Source organism: Protopterus annectens, chromosome 6.part0, assembly GCF_019279795.1.
Source record: "Protopterus annectens isolate FY-2018-M chromosome 6.part0, PAN1.0, whole genome shotgun sequence".
NCBI classification, from domain to species: domain Eukaryota; kingdom Metazoa; phylum Chordata; order Ceratodontiformes; family Protopteridae; genus Protopterus; species Protopterus annectens.
The window spans coordinates 347,411,849-347,431,274 of record NC_056737.1 but is presented as its reverse complement, the minus strand read 5'-3'; positions in this window follow the sequence as shown (position 1 = coordinate 347,431,274).

Genomic DNA, 19,426 nt, shown 5'->3' with positions numbered 1-19,426 from the left:
TGCCTTTGCATCCCTAAAAGTTAGGTGTGTTTGTTTTGCAATGGACTCCAAAACCAAATATTTAAAAAGCAGAAGGGCATATTCCATTAAATATCTAATTAAAATCTGAACGTGTGTGTGTGTGTGTGTGTGTGTGTGTGTGTGTGTGTGTGTGTGTGTGTGTGTGTGTGTGTGTGTGTGTGTGTGTGTGTGTGTGTGTGTGTGTGTGTGTGTGTGTGTGTGTGTGTGTGTGTGTGTGTGTGTGTGTGTGCGTGTGTGCGTATGTGCGTGTGTGCGTGTGTGTGTGGCATTCTGTTTGCATGTGCATGTGTGTGTGTAAACGTATTTGTATGTGTGATTTTGTGTGATTTTTGAGTGTGTGCTTATGAATGAGTGCAAATTTAACTGTGTCTCTGTGTTCATTGTTATGCAAAAGAAGATTGGTGATGCTTTCTGGCTAGAATTTTATCCCTTTCCTGGAGACACTGCTTTATAGCTGCTTCCCTAATCTCACAGAAACAATTATACTATTAATTATACTGCAAATATAGGCAGACTGCATTAAAAAATCATTAAACCATTTTTCTATCCATTCACCATCCACTGTCAGAATCCAGTAGCACTGTCAGCTTGTAATCCAGTTTCTACAGACATATTTTCAAATAATCAGTATATTGTGCATTTATGCCAGAGGGCACTTCGGCTCCATGATGACATTTGGTAAGTTCTGCATGGGAACAGTCGTTGTCTCCCTTCATCCTCTGAGAATACCTCAATCTGATAAAGATGCTGATAAATCACTTAAACAGCACTGATAACCAAGACCAGATGTGTGCTGGTTGTACACTGGCTGTGAAATTTACACTAAATTGTTTGGAGCCAATAAAAAAATCCATTTAGTGCTGTCAGATTTCAGCTGACTACTACAGTGTCCCTGCTATTCACAGCATTTACTACACCATAAGGGAATGGTAGCAGCCTGCCAGGTCTTTCATCTGTATCACACACACACACACACACACACACACACACACACACACACACACACACACACACACACACACACACACACACACGCATGCACTCATGGAGAGTTTAGAATTAATAATCCACCTACTGCATGTTTTCAGATGTGGGAGGAAGTCAGATTACTCAGAATAAACCCACACGAACACAGTGAGGGCATGCAAACTTTGCATAAAAGGCATCCCAAAGGATAATTGAACCAGAGAACCTCTAGCTGTGAGGTAACAATATCAATCCCTGTGAGATTGAGCCACCTCCAATAAAAAACATTTAATGCAAATTTATTTCTTGCTAGCTTTTTTCAAACCTGCCAGTGCAAGTTACATTGCCACACTATAAAGGAGAAACTTTCATGATTTAAAGTCACAGTAGGATGGTAAGTATCTAAATGATACATTTTGCAAAAACTGAGATGTTTGAGAATATTCGGGTTGTTGTGAATGTATAAACGTAATCCGAGGCAGTGTGCATGAGACTGATATTTCTAACATACTACGGTCTTATTCTAGAAACTTCCGTTTGCTCTTTTTGTTTTTATAGCCGCTCATGTGTATCTCATAGTGCACATTTTCCGCCAATGTGATCTACAACAAGCAACAAAAGCAACAGCAGCAGCCACACCGTGAATTAGTCTGACGGAGTGTTACAAACCCTTAATAGTTTAGTTTTCATTTATTTTTTCACCAGACTTTCTTGACAGCAAGGAATGAAGATGTTTACAAGAGGAGCCATATGAAAGGATTGGCAGTTTTCTCTTTTCTATACTGCAGGAGTAAAGAAGATGGTAGTAATGAATGATTAACTTGAATAGTTTAGGTCTCCTTAGTCTCTGAGGAGGAAAAGCAAATGTAAGAAATGATGAGTAACTTTGCGACAAAAACAACAGATATGCCATTCACAAGCTTCAAGTTTTTGCAAACAGATGAAAACGTATTGTAAATGGGCAGTTAGAAATTAAAGTGATCTATGTGAGCCCAAATAACTAAATGTTTTATGTTCAGATCATCATCATCGTCTTTCGGCTGTTCCCGTTAGGGGTCGCCATAGCGGATCATCTGTTTCCATTTCTTCCTGTCCTCTGCATCTTGCTCTTTCACACCAACCACCTGCGTGTCCTCTCTCACCACATCCATAAACCTCATCTTAGGCCTTCCTCTTTTCCTCTTACCTGGCAGCTCCATCCTTAGCATCCTTTTCCCAATATACCCAGCATCCCTCCTCAGCACATGTCCAAACCAACGCAATCTCGCCTCTCTTGCTTTGTCTCCAAACTGTCCAACCTGAGCTGACCCTCTAATATACTGATTCCTAATCCTGTATGTTCGGATAATGATGCAAATAAAATGCAGTAGTCACATGATTACATTTTGAATAAAAGAAATGTTGATGTTCTACAGTATATGCCAAAAAAATTACAGACTGCAAAAAGCAAATGCATTCTTCATATAAGATGTAAGCTTATGTATTAGGTGACCATAGGGTTCATACCTTTTTAGATGATGAAAGAGTGGAACATTTCTCAGAAAAAAAATAGATTTTTGTAGGTCAAATAATTCCATCAACCAAATGAAAAGCTATTTATTTTAATGTTAACATCAAAAATAAATGTGAGATGTTTATGCTGTGTTACAGGTCTAGATCATAAGCTAAAATAAAACAGAAAAGTACCAGACCAACACAGCTAGACAAAAAGAAATTGTTTTTAATTGATTGCATTCATTGTGTCTTACAATTTAAGCAGAGTTTGCATTTTGTAGAGTGAGTCTGATGAAGTGGTTTGGATTACCGTGAAAGTGCTTACTTTTTTAGAATAAATTTATTTTTGTCTAGCTGTGTTGGTCGGGTATTTTTTTGTTTTATTTTATCTAAGTTTGTATTAGCACTGGTCCTTTATAGGAGTCCCATTTTATTTTTATTTGTCTATATCATAAGCTCTAAGTCCAAAAAAAGTGAATGCTGCTTAATCGACACCAAAAACCCGAAATCCAAAAAAGTCGACCATACAGAACAACATTTTTTTCCCAGGGGAAAAAAATCTCTGTTCCAAAAAAACAAAAAAAAAAAACAAAAACAAAAAAAATTCCAAACACAATATAAAGTGGGGGGCTTCCCCCCACACCCCCCCTACTTAAATATATCAACTCCAAGATCGCACCACAGTGGAGGAAACGGCAAAGTCCCGAGAATGACCCTGTTCCGGCCATCCGGTTTTATGGGACTTCAAGTATTTGGTGTGTGTATGTGTGTGTGTGTGTGTGTGTGTGTGTGTGTGTGTGTGTGTGTGTGTATGTATGTGTGTGTGTGTGTGTGTGTGTGTGTGTGTGTGTGTGTGTGTGTGTGTGTGTGTGTGTGTGTGCGTGTGTGTGTGTGTGTGTGTGAGTGTGTGTGTGTATATATGAAACTAATTTGTTAGAAAAACAATTGCCATGGATAAAGAAACTAGATGATACTGCCATTCATAGTGAGAAAGGGAGTTAGAAAGTTAGGGTGCTAACTCTAAGATTCAGCTCTGTAAGTGTACTGTCTGTACTCCTTGTATGGGGGGAAGATGGATATCCATACCCAACTACAGCAGTGCATATTCCATTTATGCTCTTAGGGTCAGATTGCATTTGAACATTTTTTATGGTATCAGATCTGTGTGCAATTTTCTTTCTTTTTAGTTTAACCTGTTGAGTACTAGTAGTATGATTTGAAAAAAATCACCCCTTTAATGCTATCATAACTACGTTTGGCAGGGAGCAGACAAAGGACCATAGACCCCGTCCCTCACATACCTATGTGGTACCCTGGGTTGCAGTGTGTGGATTTAAGCCTTCCTCTGGTGCCAGCCTGGTATCTCACATATAGATGGCAGATATGACAGCTGTTAAAATGCTGTCTCAGATTATCACAGGGAACATCATTGTCTAGCAATTCAAAAAGTAAATTGGTTTCCTAATACAGCTAAGGCTACACTACTTTTAAACCCTTCCACATTTAAGCTTCAACACACAGAACAATGCCATCCTCTGTCTCAAAGGTTTGTTATCCCTGCTGATCATCATCAACATCAACCCCTTGTCTTCTTCCTGTCTGTGCTAAATCTTTGTTCCCAAATTGTCTTCTGCTTTCCTGCACATATACCGGAACCATGATAATCTGTTGTCTTTGGCCTCCTCTGTAATTCGAGCCACTTGGGCTTCTGCTCTGATGGCCTCATTCCTTTGTCAGTCCCACATTGTGCATCCTTACCCCCATCTCAGGTATTTCATTTCTGTTACTTTTAGCTTTCTTCAATTGCTCTGCCAAGGTTTCTGTACCATACAGTAATACTGGCTGCATCAATATTTTGTACACATTCCTTTTCATTCTCTTTGGCATTCTTTTGCCAATTTCTGCCCTTGACACTCTGTGCCAATTTGTTGCAGCCCCACTGATTCTAGCTTTCACATCCTCATTCAGTTTTCCCTTCTTCATAACCTCCCCTCCCAGATGCTTGAAGCTGTTAACCTGTATATTACATTCGAGACTCAGAATAAAAAAATGTAACTTGACTTTGCCAACACAGACATTTCTTTCAACAGCAGAGATAGATAAATAAATAATGGAAAAAAGAAACAGAATGAAATATTTATGTGCTGGCAAACAGTAAAGTGTCAGAAAATTGCATAAGATTATTTTATTGTTACTATAGTGATTTCCTTCATATTATAGTGTAAGAAACAGCAATCTGGGTTTTAGAAATCACGGTAAAATTTTCAAGATGATATACATCAGTGCTTCATGGGAAATGAGTTACACCACATTTGATTTTGAAATAATGGCAGAAATCTGTGTTCATTATGAATGCCAGTGTATGCATGCTTGGACTTTGTGATAGATTGACTGTACTGCAGCAGAAGTCCTGCTGAAACCTTTAAATGTTCAGAAGGATTTAACAAGCAGAGAATGCAACTGAGCTAAATCAAAGTATAATACTGTCTTAGTAAGGTCGTGCGTAACCTGCTGCATTTCTATTTTAGTTTTTTTGTATTTTTTAAGGAAATTACATATTATTTTTCATTAGGGCAAATGTAAATCACTTTTATGTTAAAAAATAGAATCAAGGAAATCTAGGATAGAATTAAATGACTGCTAATATGGAATTGATGTCAAGTGTATTATAGCTAAGTAACACATTTAATGAGTAACATAATCAGAACATGTATAAAAATGTAAGTTTTATAAGGTAGTAAGTCCTTGTATGATCAGTTCCATGCAGCATTAGTTGAGCATGTGTGGGGTCACATTTACAAAATTATCAAGTATAGGCTGTTGGAATCATTGGTCAATATGTCTGTAATCCATTTAAGATTAGTTATTATAAAACAAACTAAAGATATAAATGGTATCCCTTATGTGAGGGATAATTGATGTGATAACACATAAAATATTTGTTACAGAGAAACACTGACTCAGAATAATTTGGTTTTATTTTCTGTATTTTTATTTGTGAAATCTTTTGCATTTCACCCAGGCTGAACATGAAATTGGTCAATACTGATCAATGCACTACCCCAGTAAAGATAGATGGATAGATAGATAGATAGATTAAAGGATTAACCATGAAACCATGTGCAAAAAGTTATATGAAGGTGTGGAATATATTGCTTACAAAAAGAGCTTGAAAGAAATTGCCAGACGTGACAAAAATAATCTGTCAAATGAGTGAATACAAAAAACATCATTTTTTTAGATTGAATCTAAAAAGAGTGAACCAGGAAAACAAGAGAAAAAAGTAATATCTTTTGTAGGGGACAAACCCCTCACACCCCGTCATATTATATATACCAACTCCAAGATCACACAACCTCAGAGTAAGGGCAAATTTCCAGACAGTGCTATCTCCTGAACTCACATAAATGACAGAAAAACATGCTCGTAAGCGAGTTCTCTGTTATAAGCATTTGCTCTTTCAGATTGCAACCAGTAAGAGATATGGAGGTCATTATTTAAGTGTATGAGTTGCCCACATGACATTACACTATAAAACTCGTGGTGCCTAAACCTTAACTCCTCTTCCTCTGCCTGTTTCCCATCTTCTGCCAAATCCTTATCCTCTCATTTCTCTAATTTCTCTACCTTAACATTTTCTGGGGGCAGCCAAGTACTTTAAGGATCTCAACATGCCATTGCTCTGTCACTAATACAAATAATCGTCAACAATACAAAAAAATTAATTGCATTTATTTTAATTAATTAAATTTAAATTTTAATTTTGATAAAACGATTAAAGTGGGCAGAGACATTTACAACAAAAGGAAACATTTTGCAGCTAGTGCTATATGAGTGTGTTGTAGGAGAATGGTGATTCTTATGTTTTGTTAATGCAAAGTATGGAGACTAATAGCTGGCTGTATTTGCAAATGATAAAAACTTGCATAAAGATGCAAATGCTGACAAATTGGAGAATCACCAAAGAAGACAGTGCTTAGGAACTAGATTAAGAATACAAAACCAGGAAAAGTAGGAGAACAAACAACAATCTAACACACTTGTGGAAGAATGTAAGTCCACTCCAACTACTGTAGTTCCTTTTATTTAATATAACACAAACAAAATAAAAAATACAAAATGTATATTGAAGTAGGTAATAAAACAACTGTCCATTAGTTCTGTTTATTACCAGGCCACATTCTTTCTCCTGATATCATATCTTGCTACCCTTCATAAGTATGTATATTTCTCTGATCTACAACCATTCTTCTACTGGATATCTCATATCCTGCTTCATGTTTCTCTGCATATATAACCTCCATAACTGAATTTTGTATTCCAGAAGAAGTCTCATTAGTTCCTTGTATAATGACAACTTGGCATCTGACTCCTAGCTGTGCACCCCCATAGTCTAGTTGCTTGAGTAGTTCTTTTCTAGTATTGAGCAATATAATTCATCTGTAGGTTCATATGTTCATAGGTGATTATTATGCTTGACCCCCAGAGGGCCTTTGTAAACCTAGTCATGCTTCTTAAAGGTGGGAATCAAAACCTATACCTTGTGTGCAAGATAAATACCTAAACCATTATGTAAATCCCCAATGCAAAATAATTACCATATTTTTTCACAGCTATATAGGTTCATAGTTAGATACAAGATTTGCAGTCCAAGGGGCCATTAAAGAGTCTAGTCCAAATTTCCATTTGTCCAAAGTACTGTATGGTTAAGTGACTAGCCCAAGGTCATACAGTAGGCAAATAAGGGCTGTGAGAATCAAACCCTGTACCATGGGAGCTATTGACAGCTAAAATTCTCTGCACATTCCCTTGGAATGACTGCAAAATACCACAGCATTTTATTTGTCTGTTTACTCTGGACAACTTCCTTTTAACAGATACATCCTCAATTGATGTCCCCTTTAGTGAAATACATGCACTAATACTTTTCACTAAATAGTATATCCTCTATTGATGTCCCCTTTAGTGAAATACGTGCACTAATACTTTTCACTAAATGGTACATGCTACATTGATGTCCCATTTAGTGAAATACATGTTCCAATACTTTTTTTTACTAAACCTCAGCTGCTATGTATTTGATCATCCTGTAGGTTACTCTTGGTCATACTTGGACTTGCCACTTCACACCTTATTGTTGCTCTAGTCCTGATTCCATCAGCAACCAGGGTGATCTTATTCTGTAGGCCTACAGTAATAACATATACTGACCAGGACCAATCCCACCAATGACCTTTCAATAAACCACTAGTCTATGGTTACTCACATGGGACAACCCTTGACATATCTATCGGCAGCTAGCCAATTTTGTACTCACATCACTAATTTTGGTCTTCGCCCAAATTTTCAAAAATGTCAGTGACCAGCTAAATATCAAGGGTTTTTCTGAAGTTCAGATTTTCTGTATCCACAAAGGTTCTCTTGTCTGCCTTGGTGATAGTCCCTTTAAGAACTAAGGGCTAGAAAGGGATCTGAAACATTCATTAGAATATGCATTTTTTTCTATTTCCTAACTTTATCTGAAAATTGCACTGGAAATATGCTAGGTAGTTGTCCAGTTTACTGTAAATTTTCTCAAAATCATGTTTTTTTCTTTCTTCAGTGCTTTCACAGGGTCATTTGTCGGGTTGAATGTCCCAACATAATCACATCTGTGCTATTTTTTCCCTGAATAGTTTCCTTTATCAGGGCACAAGCTCCTCTCTCTAATGACTACAACAGCACTGTATCTACCCCTCCCTAACAAAGTTTTCTTCTTCCCCAATTATCGCATATAATTCCTGTTGTAACAGACTCACCAACATTCTCATACCATCTGAGTGATTCTTTATTCTTACTTCTCTAATTTCCCCCTCTTACTATTGGTGCACTCCACAATATTATTCAACAAAGCTTTTCATCTGTCATTACTCCTTCACACTACTGTTATTCATTCATCTGCTGTTTGAGTTTAAATATACATTCTCATTTCATTTACCAAGCTCAAGATTCATGAATCCTCCATATGTTCATCATATTAATTGCTGCTACACCAGCCTTAGCCACATAGGTTATATCCTGCAAAGGATATAATAGCTGGCCAGCTTTCAACTCTTCAGGGCACCTTCCACTTGCCCAAGCTGTCAGGCAGCTCAAACAGAGCTGACTAAAACACAAGATTGGGTGCTAAGCGCTTTACTACCGCCAAAGAGTATGCTTGTCTTAGGCTTTTTGAGTATTGACAGCCAGTTTGCGCTGTTCCTTTGATGGGCAGACAAGTTCCCTTTGGGGAAAAAACTTCCACTCAATAATTTTATATATGATTTATACTTTCCTCTTCAGGAATGTTATTTTACAGCTAGTAGTTTAAGTTTTAATGGACTGTCATGAGACTGTACTGTACTTTTAAACAGAAGCTCTCTTTTAACCTGAACAGAAAACCATTTTCTTCTGCGGAGAAATTCTGTTTACAGTAAACTCTGTTAACCAGCGCCCATGGGCATTGGTAGATGCCAGATAACTGTAGTTTCTGGTTGCTTGAGAGTTACTATTAAAGATATGCCTGACTAATACTGTACCCTGTACTATTTGTTTGGTTTGACTTGTTCTTAGGCTTGGGAGAGAGGGAATTTATTCCTGTCTTCCTTTTTAAAACTCTAAAACTCTAAAAATGTAAGGTATGTTTCTGCGGGGGGAGGGGGGACAGAACGTGCAACACATGAAAATTGTACTGTATTTCTTCGATTTTTTTTTTTCTGGTTGCTTGAGAGTCCTGGTTGCTTGAGTTCCAGTTAACTGAGAGTTATTGTATTTTACTTTTTGAGGCAGGCATAGTATTTGACAGTGCTTTTTGCTGTGTTTATCTAGGGGGAAAAGTGACTTTTTAAAGACTGCTCATCATTACTGGCATTTGCTGCTTGTTTTTCCTGGGAAAGTATAAATGATATGTACAGTTATTGATGAAGTATACTGACATCATTTGGGAATTCAGTAATTGCACTTAGATGACTGCAAACTGGGTGCAATTACTGAATCCAAAAATGATGTCGGTATACTTCAGAAGGGTCTTACACAAACCAACGACTAGTGTCTTAGTCACAATCTCAAACTAAATGCAAATAAATGCATCATCATTCCCTTCGATAAAAACAATGTCCCTTCACACTATTAAATTAACAACAATACCCTATGTACTAATGAACTGGTAAGGGATCTGGGATGACAAGTACACTGTGACCTTAACTTTGACCTCCATGTGAATACTGTAGTAAGGAAGGCCTTCTGTGTAGCACACTTGATTAGCAAAGGCATCACCTCTAGAGCAAAGAAGGTTTTAACCCCTCTATACTCATCACTAATCAGGCACAGAACTGAGTATAATGCCACGTTTGGCATGTACCGTACAAAGTGCCTGCAGCAGTTGGAGAGACCTCAGGTTTCTAATAAAGAAGATCAAGGGACTGCAGCATTTGCTTTCACAGACTGACTAAAATCCCTGTCACTATACTATGTATCATATAGACTTCTTATGGGAGACATGCCTGGCTTACAGAGCAATCTCCGACCCAAACCTAATGAATCTGCTGCACATCCATAAATCAAATGCGACTAGAGCTACTAATTTGAGGGACCTAAATATGGCCTGCGACTTGAATAGAACATGGTGGAGGGATAAATTTGTCTCCCAGTGACTGCTGTGTCTTTGAAATAGGCTGCCATTCATGTGAAGCAGAACACCTCTCTGTCACTGTTCAAAAGGAAACAGGACGAATGGATGGGACACCATAAATTCTTATCAGGGATAGCGCCCTTAACCCTAATCCTCCTGGACATGGGCAGTCATTACTAAATACAATCCTGGTTATTGACTAGAGCAGATCTATGGTATTACATTGGGATGAAATGGTTAGGACTGAAATGACCTGCGGGTTGATAGCCTAGTAACCTCCTATGCTCCTATGAAAGAGGCATCATTTTCATCCTTTTTCCAGCCCCAAAAATAAAATGTTAAGTAAACAGCCTCAACCACCATAACAGGCTAGCAATTTTCTTCAGTTGCAGGTGGGTGACTCTGCTGTGGCCATTTGTTGTACCTCAGACCACTCTCATCTTTTACCCTGAATCCCTCTGGTATAGCAACTATAGCCACTATGGTCTTAGGGTTAGACATGTCATCTTCGACTGTTGGGCTCCTTTCAGTGTGCAAGAGAGAGTCACTCTTGTTGGAGATGAGAAAGGGAACAGGAAATGCTTCCCTGTTTTGTTGGAATGTTGCACCCATCCCTCTGGAAGCTGATGCTGGCACTAATAATACTGTTGGCCCTGTTTTTCCTATCAAAAACAAACAGAAAATGAAAGTAGTTTATTGTGGATGATCAGGGTTTGAGTCAGGCTGCTGATCCTTCTTGTAAGGTAGCTTCTGGTAAAAGCAAGAGGGATTCCTCTTTTACTGAAGAAATTCAAGATTTTAATGGACAGGAGAATGAAGAGACAGATACAGGATTTTCTCCTCAGATTTCTGATTCAGACTCAGACAAAGGGAAACACCCACAGGGAGAATGAGAAACTGAGCTCACCTCTAAGACTGTTTCTAGAATGTGCCAGTATTTTCACTGGGAGAATAGTGAGAATTCTTAGTCCCTCAGAAAGTGCTATAAGCAGTTAGAGAATGAGTTTACAGAACCTGTACCCATTCCTCCAGTTTACCTTGGAGGATATGTGCTACTGCCCACAATTTTCCTGACAGTCAGCTAGCTGGTCCTAAAAAGACAGATAAGATATATAAATTTCCTCATTCTATTAAGTTTTTATACAGTCTTCCCAGACCTCAGCTATAACATTAGTTAATCCTACTGCTGCTAAACATTTGGTTAATTAATTGAGAAAGTATAAGAAATGTTTTGTCTGCAGTTTATTCTTCTGAGAAAAAAAAAATAATTTGTCAATTGTTCTAGTCACAACTCATTGTATACAGAATGCGTATGACTTTGTTAATACCTTTTCGAGGACTATGGCCACTGGTACAATTTTGAGGAGGTTTGAATGGGTGCATTCTCAAAATCTCCCTGATAATTAAAAATGAAATGACAAGTTATCCTTTGGACAGAGATTTAGTTTTTGCCAGCTCTTCTTCAGAGGTGATCAAAAAGTGTGATGAAAGTGACAACCTGATAAAGGGAATAACTATGATTCTTCAGCCCTCCTTTAACAAATTTTCCAAAGGATTATTTAACTTTTCATCCAATTTTAGAAAGAAACAACATAAACAGTGCCAACAAAATACAGGTAAACAGACATTTATGTAGAAATTGCAAGTGGGTTCCAAGAAAAATTCTAGAAACTACCAAAACCAAGGAAAGTCCAATAAGTCAGAATGACTATATAAGAAACTTTGTTTCCCCCTTCCACTCTGGTATACCCTTTTCCCTTCCAGTAAGTCTGAATCCCCATGTTTCCCTTTGTCAACAGATAATTTCAGGCAAATGGGTCATGAAGATCATTCATCAAGCTTACACATAGCAGTGGGAGGAAACTTCTCCTTTCCATGGGATAATTCCACATCCTTCAGACCACTGGACTTTTTTATTTCCAACTGTCCTTAGTTTCTTGCTGTCCCGGGGAGTGATAGAACATGTTACCCCTTCCCAGGTGAGAAAGGGGTCTTATTCAAGGATGTTTTTGCTTCCAAAGAAAGAAAATGCTTGGAGACCAGTTTTGGATCTTTCTTTCTAATACCTGTTTGTGAAAGTGTCCAAATCAAAAATGATGTCACTTCACAACTTGTTACCTCTTCTTCCTCATTCAAGTTTCTATTAACATCAGATCTAAAAATGCTTATCATCACATCAATATAAATATATACAGATTTCAGGTGTTTCTTAAGTTTTTTTGTGTCTCAATTATGTTATCACCTCTCTGCTTTTACCCTTTGGACTATCCACTGCACCAAGAGTATTTTCGAAGTATATAGCTCCAGTTAGCTCATTGCAGGCTAGAAGATATTCACATCTTTCCATATCTAGACAACTTGATTATCTTTGCAGAGTCTCTTTCAAAGTGTCAGGAATATCTTCTCTCTTAGGAGACAAATCTTTTATAAAAGCTGGAATTCCAACAAAACATGCAAAAGTCTTCCTTGACTCATTCTCACAGGATGGTGTTTCTGGGGTGTCAAATAGACATCATGATTCAAAGACCTTTTCTTCCACAGGGAAAAAAAAAGATATATATCTAGATCTATATTTTTTTTATTTTCCACTCAGACTCTAGTCACTGTGAAGGAATACCTCATGATTGTGGGTCTCACTGCTTCTATGATTTTCAAGATAACAATGGCAAAACTTGACATGAGAAAGACACATTCATATCTGAAGTTTCTTTGGTCCCGGCAGCAACACCCTTTGTCTTTTGAAATCTCAGTGCTGCTGGAGAAAAGAGATATCCCTAAATCTAGATCTTCTCTTCTTCCATGTTCCAAAGCAGTCTGTTACCACAGACACCTCAGATTTTACTTGAGACGCAGTTTCAGGATGGATGAAAGTGCATGGTATGTGGGACACCAAGGAGAGATGCAAGCACATAAATATAAAAGAGATGCTTACCCTTACTCAAATTTCCGAATCATTTTTGCTCTCCAGGACCTCCTCAAGGTTTTACAGACAATACCACAGTCATACGGTACATCAAAAATCAAGGGGGAACCAGGTCATGCCACTTTTGCAGGCTATCCGTGTTTAGCATGGATATAGCTTCACAACACAGTCTCACTTTAAGGGCATCCTACATTCCATGAGAGCATAACTGTATCACACACAACCTGAGAAGGACAAGGGCAGACCCTCATGAATGGAAATTAGATCAGAAGGTTCTTCCAAGATTTGATCCATCTATGGAGAGTTTGAGTAGACCTCTTTGTCTCCTCAATGAACAATCAGCTGGCAAGACTCTGCTTCAGAACTCCCTGAAAGGAGCCCTAGAAAACAAATTCCTTTTCTTTTCCATGGAAAGCAATGTCCCCATATGTTTTTCCACCCTTACTACTAATATCCAGGGAAGATTCAGAAGGAATACCCTATGATAATTGGGTTTACTTTCATCTTGTCGTAAATGGTATGTCTGATCGTGCTTTTGTGTGACTCATTAGAGCAAATTATGGAACACTTCCGAGGACAAATGTTGAAAATGGTTTAACTGAAAACCATTTTTGACATTTGTTCCATATGTTTGAATGGCTAAATGCATTTGCATTGTAGCCATTTGAACATATGTGAGTTGCCGTTGTGAGTTTTTTGCGTTTGTCCTTTCAAAGAAAGGATGTTGTACAAACCACTCACAACAAAATGAAGGTAAACCTGATCATTGTGGTGACTCCTTTTAGGAGCTTCCTCACAGGCTGGAGTTACTCATACAAGATCAAGAGTGGTTGATACACTCCAACTGTCTGGTTGATTGGGTCTTAGGAACCTGTGAAAATCTGCAGTAGGTATTAATAGAGGCAAGAAAGTCTGCTACTATAAAATCACATTTTAACAAATGGAAAAGGCTTTCTAGTTTGGTGACAACATTAGTATTACCCATTCAAGGCTCTGGATTTGCAATACTTGAGAGAGTTACTATCCTATGGCTTTTCTTATTCCTCTTTCAAGGTTAATTTATGGGCCATTTCAGCATGTCTGCCCATGGATCATCCTCTTTCAATGCAGTCTCATGTCAAAATGTTTTTGAAAGGGGTTGGCAAAAGAGGCCTCCAGAAAAACTAATGGCCTCACCTTGGGATCTTAATTTTGTGTTAGATAAGCTAATACTTGTTCCATTTGAATCAACTAACCTGGCTGACTTGAGGTTCTTAACATGGAAAACAGTTTTACTGATTGTTCAGACCTCTGCTAGAAGAATATCCAAGTTACAGTCTCTTTGAGCCAACTCTACCTCATTTGATCTGCAGGACCTCCTCAATGAGGTATTGGCATCCAAGTTTACTTAAAGCTAAACTATTCACTTCTCATTGTCTTTCCTGGACCCAAAACATGAGGGAGAAAGGATACTCCATATATTGGATATCCACAGACAACTCCGGTACTATCTTAACAGATCTAAATCTTTCAAATCTTTGGATTGGTTGTCCATTTCTTGAAAAGGTAAAAAGAAAGGACAACCTTTGTCAAAACAAACTATTTCAAGATGGTTGTATAAGGTTGTTATTCCAGACGGTATCCTGGCCCATTATACCAGGGCCTTGGTGTCATATATATAGCTTTTTGAAAAGGGATGGATTCTTGAAGTATTCTAGAAGCAGCACCTTGGTCTACTGTACTTACCTTTATGACAACTATAAGCTTGATTCCTTCTCTAATTCTAGATAAGGCTTTCCAAGGACCAGGTGTTCCTGGACTATTTGCCTCCCTCCTCCCAAATGTAGTGAGCTCTGGTAATCCACCCATATGGCAAATGTAACTGCAGCAATGATCAATATGGTGACTATAGTACAGTTGTGTAAGTAAACTTACCATAACAGTATATGTTAGAATGATCTCAGCTGCAGTAGCCTCTCTCTCCCTCAACCCCCCCCCCCCCACTCCTTGTTTTTTTTTTTTTTGGTATGTTGTTTGTGCCATTCTGTGGATATTTATTTTTGTTCTTTCTAGCATTGTCCTTTCAGGGGTCAGCCTCCCTTTTTTCTTTTTCCCATGAAAGCTCTGACGGATCTGGTGGCCAAACTTGTCTTTTAGTCAGCTCAGCTTGAGCTGACTGACAATTTGGTTGTGTGGAAGGTGCCCTGAAACTTTGAAAGTGCCTGGCTGTTATATCTTTGGTAGGATATAACCCATATGGCTAAGGCTGTAGCTGTGAACATTTGAATATCTATTGCTATGGTAAGTTGAACTTGCACAGCTGTACTTTCCTTCAGTTGATACATCATAATCAAAGACATCATCCCATCTCTCACACTGATCCTTTTCCTATCTCCTTTGTCCTAACCTTCTGCTTAGATTTTTCCTTTACCAGTCTTGTTGAAAGTGCATTCTGCCATTGCCATTTTAGTAATTACATTTCACCAGTTATACTCTTCCCTCTTCTACTACCTTGTAACTATCAGTAGATAGTTTTGATTTGGTTCGCGCTTCTTGTGTTAAGCCATTCCCCTTGAACAGCTTCTTCTTCTTAATTGAATAGTCTACAGCAGATCTTGCATGTAACATTTCCCTTGCCCTCAACTCCCTGAGACATTATTCCCGTTTCACTTCAAAGGCCTCACACATCCTCTCCATCACCTGGTCTCTGTTAGTCACTTCCTACTCAAGTTTACTAGATACACACACACCTACCCCATCACTGTCATGCCACATTATTCCATATTACACTGAATAGATTTGTTCCCCTTACAGCAGAGAGTACACAGTTTCAGTTACTGGCATAAACAGCAATATATTCTTAATGTAATACATAAACTGAATGGAAAAATAATTCAGAAGTCAGTGTTCAACACAATAAATGAATCTCAACACCAGCTCATCACCCAGGCAAAATAAATGAATACTAAGTTCATGATTCCTTAATTTCTTCTCATTATCATTAAGCTGAAGTAAGGCAGCGTATCCTCTATGGCATCACCATCTGTGCCAGGCTGCCTGATGGACCCCCCCCCCCCAACAAAAAAAAACATCGCAGAGCAGCAGTATGATGGTGTTCAGCGAGATGCTTAGGAAGTCATGACGAAGGCTTGTGTAAACTGCAATACAGGAGGTGCAGTGCTACTCTCTGATCTCAAAACATACTGCATAACAGTGGAAAAGAAAAGTTGCAGCATGTGCAGACTGAGCTCCCAAAAAATGTTTACCCGGTATGCCTGGAAAATGAGAAGCAATCAGTGAAAATTTGGTAACATTGGCACAGGCAAGAGGATCATGATTTGCAGAAAGGAATCTTAGTACATTTCATTTATCTACCAATAGAACAAGTTATGCCATTCTAGTCATTAGGATAAGTTATACTTTTCCAGTCATTAGATAAACTCCTCTTGTAGTTTAATCATGTAATTTGTAGAGCTAGCTGCTGCATATCAGTTAAGTGCTATTTCACTTAATTTCCCAATGCATTAAATACAGGCATCATAATGTAGTGAATATGGTTAGAAGGTTCATAAGTACTTACCGGGCTCTTGATAAACGAGAATCTTTAGAAGTGTAATCATACTTTCCCAGTATGGATAATGCAGAGATGAGCAGAGGGAAAAGGGTGCTAAATCAGGGTGAATTTGTGGCTACCCATCCATTCATCCAAATTATGTATGAATAGTGAAAGATAGGTACTTTGCCTTATGCAAAGTGGAAGACCATTTTAAAGAAGTGATATTCTCTGGGATACATGTCTAGTCCTCCGACATATTCTTTGTATGTTACAAAATAGCTTTAGATCTTTTGAGCGGGTGTTTATGCCCCCACTGGACTTGCAAGTGTACAGTAGCTCTGACAGGATAGGACCTGTTGAGGCTCTGTACAAGAGGCAGAGCTTTCCCGTCAGTAGCTTGCATGACATCAAGAAGAGAGGCAAGACTTTGAGATGGCTGGCATAATTGCTACGGTTTAAGCCCTTGATTTTCTTATTCAGGTCGCGTCAAATATTTGTACAATTACATACTGAAGGGATCATTATACTCAATGAGTGGCCTAATGACTGTCAGATACAGTGGCATTACCACATCCCTGGACCTGGACACCATACCATTAGTAGTAAACTACGCAATGAAAAAAGGACTTTCTTACAATAGGCGATAGGTGGTGACCAAAGGATGGTTCATTGTCTACATAGGTTACCATGTCCCTAACTACGGGAACAATTTTCTGGGGTGTGTCATCAACATGATAAGTTATAAGAAACTTCTTGCTTGCTGAAATATACTATTATAAATTATTTGCCGTTCGGTTATAGTCCATGGTTTTGACACCAGCTATTGATTTAAGAAAGTCCATCTTGGAGGATCTTGGTGTCCTCTAGGGAGGTTAAGATAGCACAAGGTTTACACTTTTCTGCAAGCTTGGTGAGCCATGAACTCTGAACAGTAGCTTTGACCTGCACACAGTAAAAAGTAGCAGCCTACGGACTGAACCCTGGGGTACAATGATAGTGATAGATCTTTTGGAGGAGGTAGAACAGCTCTCCCTAATTTCCTGGATTCTGTTTATGATCCAAATTGCTATCTATTGAGTTCAACAGTGATTAACATTTAGCTGGGAAAATGTATCTCTGTTACCTGAGTATGGATGGTGCCAAATGCCTTTGTATGTAGTGCATATTGATTTGCCCGCATCCACTGCTTCAGTAATCTTCTTAAAGAACTCACCCAAGTTAAGTAGGCTGGATCTGCCCTTAACAAATCCAAACTGTCCATTAACAATGTCTTTATATACTAATTCCATAATGATCCTTTCCATAGCCTTACAGATGAGGCTAATCAGACTTATAGGTCTGTAATTTACTGAGTCCATTGACACTCCACCTTTGTGCAAGGGGATAACAGTTGCTGTCCTCCATTCATCTGGCACAAAGCTTGTTCAGAGGATGTCAAAGAATAGCCTCTGTACTAGGTTTGACAGTTCCTATTTCAGGCTGGGCAGTAAGCAGCAGGAATCTTATCTGACTGCTTAGTCTTGGATAGTGTCTTGGGACATTTGAAGGGGGGTCTAGATGTGGTTATGACATCTGGGAATGTAGAAGGCAAGAGGGAGGTGACGTTAGAGATAAATTTATCTGCTAATATATTGGCTATGTCCCCTGAGTTCTAGTATGTCACATCTTTACTACTGGGTCTGCACTATGATGGGTGTTGTTTCAAAGGTTTCTAATGTAGTTAAAGAAGGATTTGTCATCGTCCTTTGACCGGTAGCAATTTTTATCTCATATCTGGTTTTGGTTGATTTGATCAGGGTCCGAAGTTCCCTGTTAAGTTTATCAAGAATTTATTTTTTGCATATTGATAGTTACATTTATTTTTATGTAAAGTATTTTTTTCTATTATTATAGATCCTGTTTATATGTGGGTCCCAACATAGGGATTTATTTTTGAATTTGGCATTGTATTCACTTAAGAGAGGAACAAATACATCTGTGCAGCTATTCATACTTGCATAGAATTCAGCAGCAAAAGATTCTACATAAGCAGTGAGTCATTGAGTTGGAAGGGAATGTTGAATTTAGCCAGGTCATTACTCAGGTTCAATAGATTAGCCTTAGCATAATCTCTGAACACTGAAGCATTGGTGGATGCTTCTGGCTTCAGTCTGAATATGAATGTGACTGGTTTGTAGTCCAGTCTAACCGTGGAATAATATTTATAAGCTAATAATAATAATAATAATGACCCCATGCATTGGATCTAGCAGAGCCAGACACTATTATTTTACTTTAGAAACTTCACTGCATGAATATGCTGAAAGATGCATGTAACTGACATTATTTGGCCATACAGATATGCAAATAATACAAGGTGGAGTTACGAGATGTAAAGTCACATTATGAACAAATGCAACACAGTATAACAAGTAACAATGTATATAAGAAAATATTGAATAAGAGAAAATACTGTTTATCCTCTGTAGCACAATAATTAGGTTTATTTTGCACTATCAAAGTTAACCTTACTGGAAACAGTCTACTGCTATACTTTTCATCTGTCCTCGTTTTTAGGCATATCCTAGATTTTGTTCATAATTTTTTCAGGTGTCAAAAATCTTTGAGCAAAGGTGATGGATTATAATCAAGAAATAATAACATTTGTTACAATCACTGACTTTTTTACTGCTGAAAATGCCTGCTAATTTGTGTAGTTTTATTCTGTCAACTTTCTAATTCAGAGGGACTAATATTTAAAAAAAATGTATGTAATGTGGGCCTTCTGTCACCAAAACATTTTTTTTTGCCTAATTCAGAAGCTGAGAGATAGAGAGTTATGTGTCCTGCAGACATGTAT